The sequence below is a fragment of the Triticum urartu genome, chromosome 3 (assembly GCF_003073215.2).
Source record: "Triticum urartu cultivar G1812 chromosome 3, Tu2.1, whole genome shotgun sequence".
Taxonomy (NCBI): domain Eukaryota; kingdom Viridiplantae; phylum Streptophyta; class Magnoliopsida; order Poales; family Poaceae; genus Triticum; species Triticum urartu.
Genome location: NC_053024.1, coordinates 124,691,607 through 124,704,362, shown reverse-complemented (window position 1 = coordinate 124,704,362; position 12,756 = coordinate 124,691,607).

Genomic DNA, 12,756 nt, shown 5'->3' with positions numbered 1-12,756 from the left:
TCGGAGGTTGACCTCGCCGCCACCGGTTTTTTTTCTTCGAAAAACCGGTCGGTTTTTCTGTCGGTTTCGCTCGTTTTTTTAGTTCATTTCTTTATAGGTCGGTTTTTCCGGTTTATCTAATTAGCGAGTGTTCGCTCGTTCGTTCGTTTTAACGAACGCGTTCTTCGATTAGATCCAGTTAACGAACGCCCGTTCGTTAACCTGTTCGTCGTTTTCTTTTTTTCTCGGATTAAATCCGTGATTTTTCTGATCGTGATTCCTGATACATTTTTCGTTTTAGTATAACTTTTCACTCGTTTGTCGGAATCAGGCGATTCAAGCGCATGGAGTTTCGTCTCGAAACCCTCTTTCCGATTAACCAACTCAAATAAGTTTTTGCCACTGTAAAAATTGCCCTAAATCCAGAATAGTAAATGAAGCTTTTTTTGCCGTTTGTCTTTCGTTGCTTCGTTCGATTTGATTCTTTTTGCCAACCGGAGTTTTTAAGTTGAACTTTCCGGTTAGATCTCTTATTCGAGTTTTACCTCTGCATTAGTTGAGTGCTTATTGTATGCTTGTTTGTTTGCGATAGAGTACCCGGAGTGTGCCCCTTGCTACTTCGAATCACTAGGTTTCGCGGATCATCAGCAAGGCAAGTAACACTTTGATCATACCTCCTACTACCCAGCTTTTATTGAATTAGATCAATCCTCACACATTGCATGATTAGGATCTAATTAAATTGTGGGTTTGGGAAGTAGTTGAGGTAGTACCTATTACCTGTTTATTATCAAACCTTTGGGGGTTACTTCTACGTTTGCTTATTATGACATGCTATGCTAGTAGACGTGGATTGGGTGAGTGAAATCCATGACAGATGTGACATTGTTAAAGTAAAGGTTTATCTAAGGTGGCAACTTAAATACACATCTGGATGGATTAAGGCACCTGGGTATTCCAGCGATTGCCTATTTTCTTTTGGACCGCCACCCAGTCTCAAAGGGATCATGAGATTATTCATGCTAGAAACTTCCGTGTGCAGCCACAAGCTACTATGGGCTCTAGCATAGTTGACTAAGTTGTGCGAACTCTTACAGTGATAGACTAGCAGATGTAGGGGAAAGTAGGTGTAACGGTCTACCCGATCGTAAGGTGCAAGCACTTCTGAAAGACTATGTCTCGGTCGTCCGTTTCTCAAACACCATGTAGTGCGAGAAATCAAACGGAGGCGATCGAGTCTTGTGGGGAAAAGTGCGCAAACCTCTGCAGAGTGTATAAACTAATCATGGTTAGCCGTGTCCCCGGTTATGGACATCTTGAGTATCTAGTACCTGGATTATCATGTGAATCTCATCATGTTACTCTAAAATAAATTTTGTTGGGTTTTGTTTAATGATGATGTTTAATTGGGATTGAGAATGCTGTCAACCATTCTCAATGTTTAACAACTACCATGATAGTTAAATAAAATTTATTCCTTTGCAGTAGGGAAAAATTGGCTTTACGCAAAAATTGTAACCATAGGGCCTTTCCACCAGCCAAGCATGTAGTATAGACTTATTCTTCCATTACTCTCTATGTGTTACGTTGTCAGCATATTCCATGTGCTGACCCGTTTCGGGCTGCAACGTTAATGTTGCAGACTTTTCAGACGACGATTAAGGTGCTTTTAGGTCATGGTTCCATACTCAGTGATGCCGTTGGAGTTGATGGACTCACTTATCTTCCAAGCCTTCCGCTGTTATCATTATTAAATGGCCTTAAGCCATATTTATTGTAATAAGTTCTTTTTTGAGACTCTCGATGTAATAAGTGTGTGATTGCTACTCTGTTATAAATCCTTTAAGTACTGTGTGGTGTCAGCATTACTGATCCAGGGATGACACCTGAGCACAGAGATTGGACCGTTTGAGGTCTGGTCGCTACAAGATGGTATCAGAGCACACGCTGACTGTAGGACACGACCACTAAGCTAAAAGACCTAGATCACTACTCACTGTCTTCTCATTCTGACATCTCATCTTTTCTACTCTTTTAGGATGGCGGATGCAAGGAACAAGTTCACACAACCGGATGAAGATACACCCTTTGGACATCATTTGAAGGATGTCACTAGATACCTGAACATAGGAGTACCAAGTTTCACCAGAACCTACAACGCCACTTTACCTGAAGAAGAGCGCTGTATGATTCAAGTTCAAGTTCCAGGAAGGACGTTCATGCCAGTCACTGAGCCCATAGAGTTTTCTTTTGATGCACCAACTTGGAATCTAGGAAAGAGCATGACAGCTCACATCGCCATGGGACGCATTGGAGAAGTTTACCGCAATGATCTCAAGGATACTATCTACCAGATTTGTGGGCGCTGAGATGAGCACTGGGAGATGATCAGCACCAACAAGGATAGATCAATTGCAGTTTTTATCTAGGAGCTAAACCAGCACATTCGACGTCAGGAGAACCAGATGTGCGCCGACAGGATAGATCTGAAGAAGGCGAGGACAAGAATCAAGGAACTGGAGGAAGAACTCAAGGCCACACGTGAAGATTATGAAGAGGAAATCAAAGTACTAGTGGAGAAGAATGACGATCTGATCAAGAAGATCGAAATATTCATGGGAGGCCCTACACCAGTAGAAGAAGATGAAGAACCCATGGAGATTCGCCCGGAAGACTACATCATCATCGACGACACCGACTCGGACCCAGATGATAGCGATGATGACTATGTTGATGAAGCTGGAGCAGATATCATGGAGTCTGCAACCGAAGAGTATTTTTAGTTGACCACCCCAATAGTAGTAGTAGTCCACCATGTAAATATAGTAGTCCGAGCACTTTTGCGATAGTTAGATCGATTGTATGCCCTTGTTTGATTGAATGAAGTGAATTGTTTGCATTTGCCTCATGTGCATATGGGTAGTGTTTTCTCTCTAGACCCCTCTCTATTCTTAAATCTCATCTTTTCTAAACCCTTAGATGCCTCCGAGACGTGACCCCGGATTTACCTTCCCACCGGAGCTCACCCAGTTGATCCAGCAGCAGAACACATTGATGCAGTTGCTAGTCCAGAATCAGGATCAGGGGAACAACAACAACAACCCACCACCACCACCACCACCACCACCTGTTGATCACTTAGCCCATTTTTTAGGCTGAATCCGCCGGTGTTCTCCAGTAGCACCGAGCCGATAGTAGCAGATGATTGGCTCCATAAGACAGCAAGGGAGTTGACCACCGCAGGATGCACAGATGCGAAAAAGGTGAAGTTTGCCGCACATCAGCTTGAAGAACCCGCAACATCATGGTGGGAAAGTTTCACAGCCACTTTCCATGTCGACACTGTCACGTGGGACCAGTTTCAGCAAGCTTTCCGTACTGCCCATGTTTCAGCAAGAGCTATGGCCATGAAGAAGCGAGAGTTTCACAATTTGCGCCAAGGAGGACGGACAGTTGGCCAGTATGTGGAGGACTTTAGTAAGCTAGCACGTTATGCCCCAGATGAAGTAGCTACGGATGCAGCTAAGTAGGAGAAGTTTCTGGAAGGACTGAATGATGAGTTGAGCATGCAGTTGATGGTAGCAACCTTCAACAACTACCAGGAGTTGGTAGATCGTGCTCTCATGATTGAAGGGAAGCAGCAACAGATTGAGAATCGCAAGAGGAAGTATGGACAAGGGAAGTACAATTCTGGAGCTCAGCAGAAGCCACGTTTTACCCCTAGACCGGGAGGACATTTTCAGCATACCCATGGAGGAAGTAGCTCGCACAATCACAACGACACCAAGAATGGTAATGGGAATGGAGGAAGCAACGGCCAGAACCGCACAAACCCATCAACCCCAGCCAAGAGAGACCTGAGACAAGTCACTTGTTTCAAGTGCCAGAAGACCAGACATTATGCTAATGAATGTCCTGAATCCCAGAATGGAAATGGCAATGGAAGCTCTGGGAAGAAGCCGAACCCTTTCAACAGGGGACAGGTGAACCACGTTAACGTGGAGGAGGTTGAAGAGCAGCCGGATGTTGTAATCGGTAAGTTTTTGGTTAAGTCATTTACTGCACTCGTTCTTTTCGATACTGGTGCATCGCATTCATACATATCAAGGGGATTTGTGGATAAGCATAATCTGCCCACCAAAGTTCTTAGAACACCTATGTTAGTAAGCTCACCAGGAGCGGAGTATATGGCTAGTCAAGGATGTTTTCAAGTGCCATTGAGTATAGGTAGGCATGTGTTTCCCTCGGATTTAATCATTTTGGAATCACAAGGATTGGATGTAATTCTGGGTATGGATTGGCTGTCGATGTATGGAGGAAACATTGATTGCGCCAGTAAGTCGATCTTACTCACCACCCCAAAAGGGAGAAGGATCAAGTATGTATCCCAACATGTGCCAAAGAGGACTCAAGTGAATTGTTTAACAGGAGTTGTGCAGGAGGAAGTACCAGTGGTGAAGGATTTCCCTGATGTATTTCTAGAGGAGTTGCCAGGCATGCCACCGGATAGAGATATTGAGTTTTTGATTGAGTTTTTGCCAGGCACAGGGCCAATATCAAAGAGACCATATAGGATGCCCGCAAAGGATTTGGTGGAGATTAAGAAGCAGATTAAGGAGTTACTGGATAAAGGATATATTCGCCTAAGTTCTTCGCCTTGGGGATCACCAGTACTTCTAGTGGAGAAGAAGGATGGATCGTTAAGGATGGTTGTTGATTATCGAGGATTGAATGAAGTAACCATCAAGAACAAGTACCCACTACCAATGATCAATGATCTGTTTGATCGATTGCAAGGAGCTAAGGTATTTTCCAAGATCGATCTGCGATCAGGATACCATCAGTTGAAGATTCGAGAACAGGATATACCTAAGACGGCTTTTACCACCAGGTATGGGTTGTACGAGTATACCGTTATGTCATTTGGTCTGACTAACGCACCTGCATATTTTATGAACATGATGAACAAGGTGTTTATGGAGTTTCTAAATAAGTTCATCGTAGTGTTCATTGATGATATCCTGGTATACTCGAAGAACGAAGAGGAGCATAAGGAGCATTTGCGTTTGGTACTTCGTAAGCTCAGAGAACATCAATTATATGCCAAGTTTAGCAAATGTGAGTTTTGGTTGAAGGAAGTTGGATTTCTCGGACATGTTATATCCGGCGAAGGTATAGCAGTAGATCCCACTAAGGTTGACACTGTGACAAATTGGGAAGCCCCACCAACAGTTAGAGAAATCCGGAGTTTTCTTGGACTTGCAGGATACTACCGAGATTTATTGAGAATTTCTCGAAGATTGCAAAGCCTATGACGGAGTTGTTGAAAAAGGATACCAAGTTCATATGGACTGAGGAATGTGAGGCTAGTTTCCAGGAGTTAAAGAGACGTTTGGTTACATCACCTGTGTTGATTTTGCCGGATCAGACCAAGGATTATGAGGTGTATTGTGACGCTTCACGTCGAGGACTTGGAGCAGTGCTTATGCAGGAAGGAAGAGTTGTTTCATATGCCTCACGACAGCTTAAGCCTCATGAGTTAAATTATGCTACGCATGATTTGGAGTTAGCAGCCGTAGTGCATGCATTGAAAACCTGGAGACACTTTCTCATTGGAAACCATTGTGAGGTGTACACGGATCACAAGAGTTTGAAGTATATTTTCACACAGAAGGAGTTGAATCTCATAAAAGAAGATGGTTGGAGCTCATCAAGGATTATGATATGAGATTGCATTATCACCCTGGAAAGGCTAACATAGTAGCTGACGCGTTGAGCCGTAAAAGCCATGTCAACACCGTAATGACGGGAGATTTACCGAAAGAGTTAGCCGAGAATCTTCATGAGCTATGTTTGGAGATAGTCCCGAGAGGCTATGTAGCAGCATTGGAGATTCAATCTACTTTGATGGATAAGATCAGAGAAGCTCAGAAGACTGACAAGGATATTGCCTCTATAAAGGAGAAAATGAGCAAAGGAAAAGCTAAGGGATTTCGTGAAGATGAGCACGATACCTTATGGTTTGAAGACCGTGTTTATGTGCCTAATGATCGGAGATCAGGAAGTTAATTCTGCAAGAGGCCCATGATTCACCATATTCGATTCACCCAGGAAATACCAAGATGTATTTGGATTTGAAGGATACTTTCTGGTGGACCGGAATGAAGAAGGATATTGCGGAGTATGCAGCAGTTTGTGATGTATGTTAGAGAGTAAAAGCTGAGCATCAGAAGCCAGCAGGATTGCTACAGCCATTGCCGATACCCGAATGGAAGTGGGATAAGTTAGGCATGGATTTTATTACAGGTTTATCCAGAACTCGTTCAGGCTATGACTCCATATGGGTTGTAGTCGATCGTTTGACAAAGGTTGCTCATTTCATTCCAGTGAAGACTACTTATACCAGTGCAAAGTTGACAAAGATATACATGACCAGAACCGTATGTCTGCATGGAGTTCCAAGGAGCATTGTATCAGACAGAGGAACCCAATTTACCTTAAAGTTCTGGAATCAGTTGCATGAAACTTTGGGTACCAGGCTAGAATTCAGTACAGCTTTCCATCCGCAGACAGATGGACAGACCGAGAGAGTCAATCAGATTTTGGAGGATATGCTGAGAGCTTGTGCGCTAGATTACGGATCTAGTTGGGACGAGAATTTTCCATATGCAGAGTTCTCTTACAACAACAACTATCAATCCAGTTTGAAGATAGCCCCTTTTGAAGCCTTGTACGGAAGAAGGTGCAGGACCCCATTGTCGTGGGATGAAGTTGGAGACCGCCAGTTGTTTGGACCGGATTTGATTAAGGAGTCTGAACAGAAAGTGAAATTGATTCGTGATAGGCTCAAGGTAGCTCAATCCAGGCAGAAGAGCTACGCAGATTCTAAATGCAAGGAGACAGTTTACAAAGTCGGAGACCGAGTTTATCTTCGAGTATCTCCACTTCGAGGAGTTAAGCGCTTTGGAGTTAAGGGAAAGTTAGCACCACGTTTTGTAGGCCCATACAAAGTTTTGGAGCGTATGGGAGAAGTAGCCTACAAGTTGGAATTGCCCGAAGGATTGTCAGGAGTTCACGACGTGTTCCACATTTCCCAGTTGAAGAAGTGCCACGCAGAGATGGCTGATATACCCCTGAGAGATACAGTGCCGCTGGAAGCGATTCAGTTGGACAGTGATTTGATCTATGAAAAGAAACCAGTCAAGATTCTAGAATATGCCAGTCGAGTCACCCGCAGCAAGGTTATAAAGTTTTGCAAAGTTCAGTGAAGCCACCACACGGAGTATGAAGCCACCTGGGAGCGAGAGGAAGAATTGCTGAAGGACCACCCTCACCTATTTTCTAGCCAACCCGAATCTCGAGGGCAAGATTCATCTTAAGGGGGGTAGGTTTGTAACATCCCAAATTTTCAATTTAGAATGTTATACACTAGATCATCATTGCATATCATATTTTATTGAATTTTGGTTGATCCTAGAAAATTCTACGCAACTCAAGGACCCTCGGAGAGAGTTGGGGATTTCGCTATTTTCATATTTGAGTTTTCTTAAATTTTGAAAATAGGATCATTTGATTTATTTATTTTATCTTCAATTATTTCTATTATCAAAATATGAGAGAGGGAATAAAATGACTTTCCCAAAAATAAAGAAATACTGAGGATTTAATAAAAAATCAAATAAAATTTTATTTTGGTTTTATTTGCTATTTTATTTGAATTTAGGAAAAATGCGCGTTTTTCAAAATTGCATTTAGGCCCCAAATAAATGTTCATCCTGTGCGACACGATTTTAGATGCCGGGGAAAATTTATTTCAGGATTTTTGGAGTCCGTTTAGTATTCCTTTTGTTTTTTTCTGAGTGTAACTATTTAAAAAAAAGCACAACCGACTTACCGGGCCGTGTCCGACCTGGACACTTGGCCTGGCCGACTTTATAAGCCGGGGAGGCCCAGCCGGACCCCCACCAAACCCTAGCCGCTAGCCCCGCCGCCCTAGCCGCACCGCCCGCCGGATCCGCCGCCGCCAGAGGTTGACCTCAGCGCCACCGTTTTTTTCGAAAAACCGATCGGTTTTTCCGTCAGTTTCGCTCGGTTTTTTTAGTTCGTTTTTTTTTAGATCGGTTTTTCCGGTTTATCTAATTAGCGAGCGTTCGCTCGTTCGTTCATTTTAACAAACGCGTTCTTCGATTAGATCCAGTTAACGAACACCCGTTCGTCAACCTGTTCCTCGTTTTCTTTTTTTTTCTCGGATTAAATCCGCGATTTTTCTGATCGCGATTCCTGATCCGTTTTTCGTTTTAGTATAAATTTTCGCTCGTTTGTCAGAATCAGGCGATTCAAGCGCCTGGAGTTTCGTCTCGAAACCCTCTTTCCGATTAACCAACTCAAACAAGTTTTTGCCACTGTAAAAATTGTCCTAGATCCAGAATAGTAAATGAAGCTTGTTTTTTTGCCGTTTGTCTTTCATTACTTCGTTCGATTTGATTCTTTTTGCCAACCGGAGTTCTTAAGTTGAACTTTCTGGTTAGATCTCTTATTCGATTTTTGCATGTGCATTAGTTGAGTGCTTATTGTATGCTTGTTTGTTTGCGATAGAGTACACGGAGTGCGCCGCTTGCTACTTTAAATCGCTAGGTTTCGCGGATCATCAGCAAGGCAAGTAACACTTTGATCATATCTCCTACTACTCAGTTTTTATTGCATTCGATCAATCCTCACACATTGCATGATTAGGATCTAATTAAATTGTGGGTTTGGGAAGTAGTTGAGGTAGTACCTATTACCTGTTTATTATCAAACCTTTGGGGGTTACTTCTACGTTTGCTTATTATGCCATGCTATGCTAGTAGACGTGGATTGGGTGAGTAAAATCCATGACAGATGTGAGATTGTTAAAGTAAAGGTTTATCTAAGGTGGCAACTTAAATACACATCTGGGTGGATTGAGGCACCTGGGTATTCCAGCGATTGCCTGTTTTCTTTTGGACCGCCACCCAGGCTCAAAGGGATCATGAGATTATTCATGCTAGAAACTTCCATGTGTAGCCACAAGCTACTATGGGCTCTAGCATAGTTGATTAAGTCGTGCGAACTCTTACAGTGGTAGACTAGCAGATGTAGGGGAAAGTAGGTGTAACGGTCTACCCGATCGTAAGGTGCAAGCACTTCTGAAAGACTATGTCTCGGTCATCCGTTTCTCAAACACCATGTAGTGCGAGAAATCAAATGAAGGCGATCGAGTCTTGTGGGGAAAAGTGCGCAAACCTCTGTAGAGTGTATAAACTAATCATGGTTAGCCGTGTCCCCGGTTATGGACATCTTGAGTATCTAGTACCTGGATTATCATGTGAATCTCATCATGTTACTCTAAAATAAATTTTGTTGGGTTTTGTTTAATGATGATGTTTAATTGGGATTGAGAATGCTGTCAACCATTCTCAATGTTTAACAACTACCATGATAGTTAAATAAAATTTATTCCTTTGCAGTAGGGAAAAATTGGCTTTACGCAAAAATTGTAACCATAGAGCCTTTCCACCAGCCAAATATGCATGTAGTATAGACTTATTCTTCCATTACTCTCTATGTGTTACGTTGCCAGCATATTCCATGTGCTGACCCATTTCGGGCTGCAACGTTAATGTTGCAGACTTTTCAGATGACGATTAAGGTGCTTTTAGGTCGTGGTTCTATACTCAGTGATGCCGTTGGAGTTGATGGACTCACTTATCTTCCAAGCCTTCCGCTGTTATCGTTATTAGATGGCCTTAAGCCATATTTATTGTAATAAGTTCTCTTTTGAGACTCTCGATGTAATAAGTGTGTGATTGCTACTCTGTTATAAATCCTTCAAGTACTGTGTGGTGTTAGCATTACTGACCCAGGGATGACACTGAGCACAGAGATTGGACCGTTTGAGGTCTGGTCGCTACAACCAACCAGCGGCCAAATTTTGGCGAGAATTCTGTGAACTTTTCTCTTTAGTTTTTTTATGCTTTACCCATTGTCTACGGCCATAGAGGCGCTCCTCCCCATTGTCCCTAGCTCGATGGGGCTTCTCCTTTTCATCCCTAGTTACGAGCAAAGTTGCACCATACACAGAGAAGTACCTACAGAGGAAAAGTTCAAGTACATGAAGAAAACATACATGCCGCCAGCATTCATCGCTGATTCTGGTGAATCCTTGCATTTCAGACCATGCCATCGCGACACTAGGAGAAGGATGAGGGGAAGAACCCATTCAGACGAAGAGACGCCATGTCATGGCCCGTGGAGGACAAATTTTTCCTACTTCGTCGCGTGCTTACGTCATGCACAACGAGCCTCTATAAAATAACTTTGCGAATCATCTATCCTAAGTCCAAGCTAACTCATGGATATCATGTGGTGGCGAGAAGTCGCCGTTGGACGTGTGAAATGAAGAAGGAAGAAAAAGAACAGGAAAAAAGGGTTTCATGTGGGATCTGTTCGTTTGAGACTTGAAAAATTTAAGACAAGTTTCAGCTGGGAATATGCTAAAGAAAAAAGCTCCAGCATGGGGCGGAGTTTTTACATTAGTAGTATTTTATAAAATAAAATAAAAAGGTCAGAGGCCCTCTCTTAGTCTCTTTTCAGTCTTAGACACACAGTTGAGAAGAGAGGAACGGATAAGCAAATGGGAGAATTCCCGTAGTTCATTTTGGGCTACTGCTTGGGTGAGCCACTGAGCCACCTCCACCTCACTAGATCGGGATCGCGCCTTGGCGCGAGGGTGCCGGTCCAAATGTTTTGGTCAAGGAGGCAATGTTGTTGTTTGGCTCAGCACGGTGACCCAGCGACTAAAACCTCAATATAACAACGCGTTCGGAACATCCAAAGGAATTAAAATAACCTCACAATAAATGTGTTCAGTATATATCACAAAAACTACAAAGATATATCAGGAGCAAGGTATAGTTGCTGCCCATGATGACTGAATTGAATATAGGGCATACAGATTAAAGATATACCAAAAGCAAAGTGTAGTTGTTACCAAGAATAACCGCAATTTCACTATAGATAATAAAGAAAAAAATTGTACCAAAAGCAAGCCAAATGTTTGCCAAGGACAACTAATTTGTATGGAGTGGTACAAAACATAAAGACATAAATTATATAAAATAATGCTAAGTAGTTCATATCAGGAACTGTAAGAATAAGTGTTACATGAGATGCTGTATCTGCTCATAAAAACAATGAGATAACAGACAATTGGAAACGATGCTCTGGAAACATCGATATCTACGGTATGTTGTAGCTGGTCACTACTGATAACTCTACTTCCTCTTTCCACGTTCTGAGGCGAAGCCAGCGCAATTAGTAGTGGACAATACTTGACAGGTGTCATCATGATAATATGAAAGCTCTATAAATAATATTAGCATTAGCTCATGATATTAGGCACTACAAAATTCGGATAGATGGCATACTGAGATTGAAAATAAATCTGTAACATTGTGCCTGCAGAGTATAAATAGAAAATATGGCACTTCACAACCGAGAGATCCAAATAAATATTGCAGCTGAAAGAAGAAGGTGCCTGCAAGAAAAGATGATGTAGGTGAGAGCAACATATCATCCACTTGATACTTGAGCAGGAAAAGGATGGATACCTATGTACAACTGGAGTAACTTATCTCAGACGGTGATGCAACAACAGTATTAAGAGAGAACATTTTCACCATGAATGAAATTTCATAAAAGGAATAGAGAAAAGCGAGGATTGCAGCTCAGGCCCATTCTCGCTCACTGACTGAAGATAACTGCCATAGTATGAACATACATGATTCACCCGGTATTTCTGTTTATTTTTCGATTATCTCTCACATTTCACTGTTGTAAGAGGTTTCATTGTCTGAGCAAGAAAATGCACATTGGAACTATTATCAGTTGGACGTTTGCAGGTTGCTTTTTCAGGGCAGAAGTGAAATTCCTACCAAAAAGTTAGCACCAGACAAAAACCTCGCTAAACAGCACTTTGATTAACAGAACTGCAACCACAATAGGTGTACAACCTCCATTTACTTCCTAACAAACCATGTGAGCGATCCAATCCCTAAGATAAATGAATAAGCAAGGATTAACCAAACCAAACCAACAATGGCACCATCGGGAGACCAAATCCAACAAAAGAACCCAATAAACATCCTATCCTTTCCACACTCTTTCACAAGCATCAATCCAACACAAAAAATCCAACCCTCTGTTTATCATGTGTGAATGGACAAACAACTCTCTGTCTCTCGGCAAACAAACCTGAAAGTGCCAACCAAAAACAAAAGAATACATGGACACAGACTAATAGACTAATTCAAATGTACCAGAAAAAACAAGACTAAACTAAAGGGCACATGTCTTATTGCATCCACACCTTCCTGACAACACACTATGACGAGTATGTTCTATCAAACAATCCTCACAAACTGACGCCACTGGCATGACACAGGACACGTAGGACCAGCACACACATCAGTAGGCCATGCCAATTGAACTAAAAGAAAAAAACCCACCAAGCACTTTCTACCTATGTGCAAAAAAACAGATACCCCATGATAAAGAACACAAACCATGTGTGCATCCACAATTTCAAATTAACCTCAATTGGGGACAATATCCAAAATAGTCGCAAATTCACTTGCAAACTACCATACACACACAATCCAGAACTGTTTCCCACAATTTCTAACACCTCAAAACACAAAAAAGGTAGAAGGAGATGAAAATGCAAGTGTTGAGATTGTATTCTGGCCATGTCCTCAG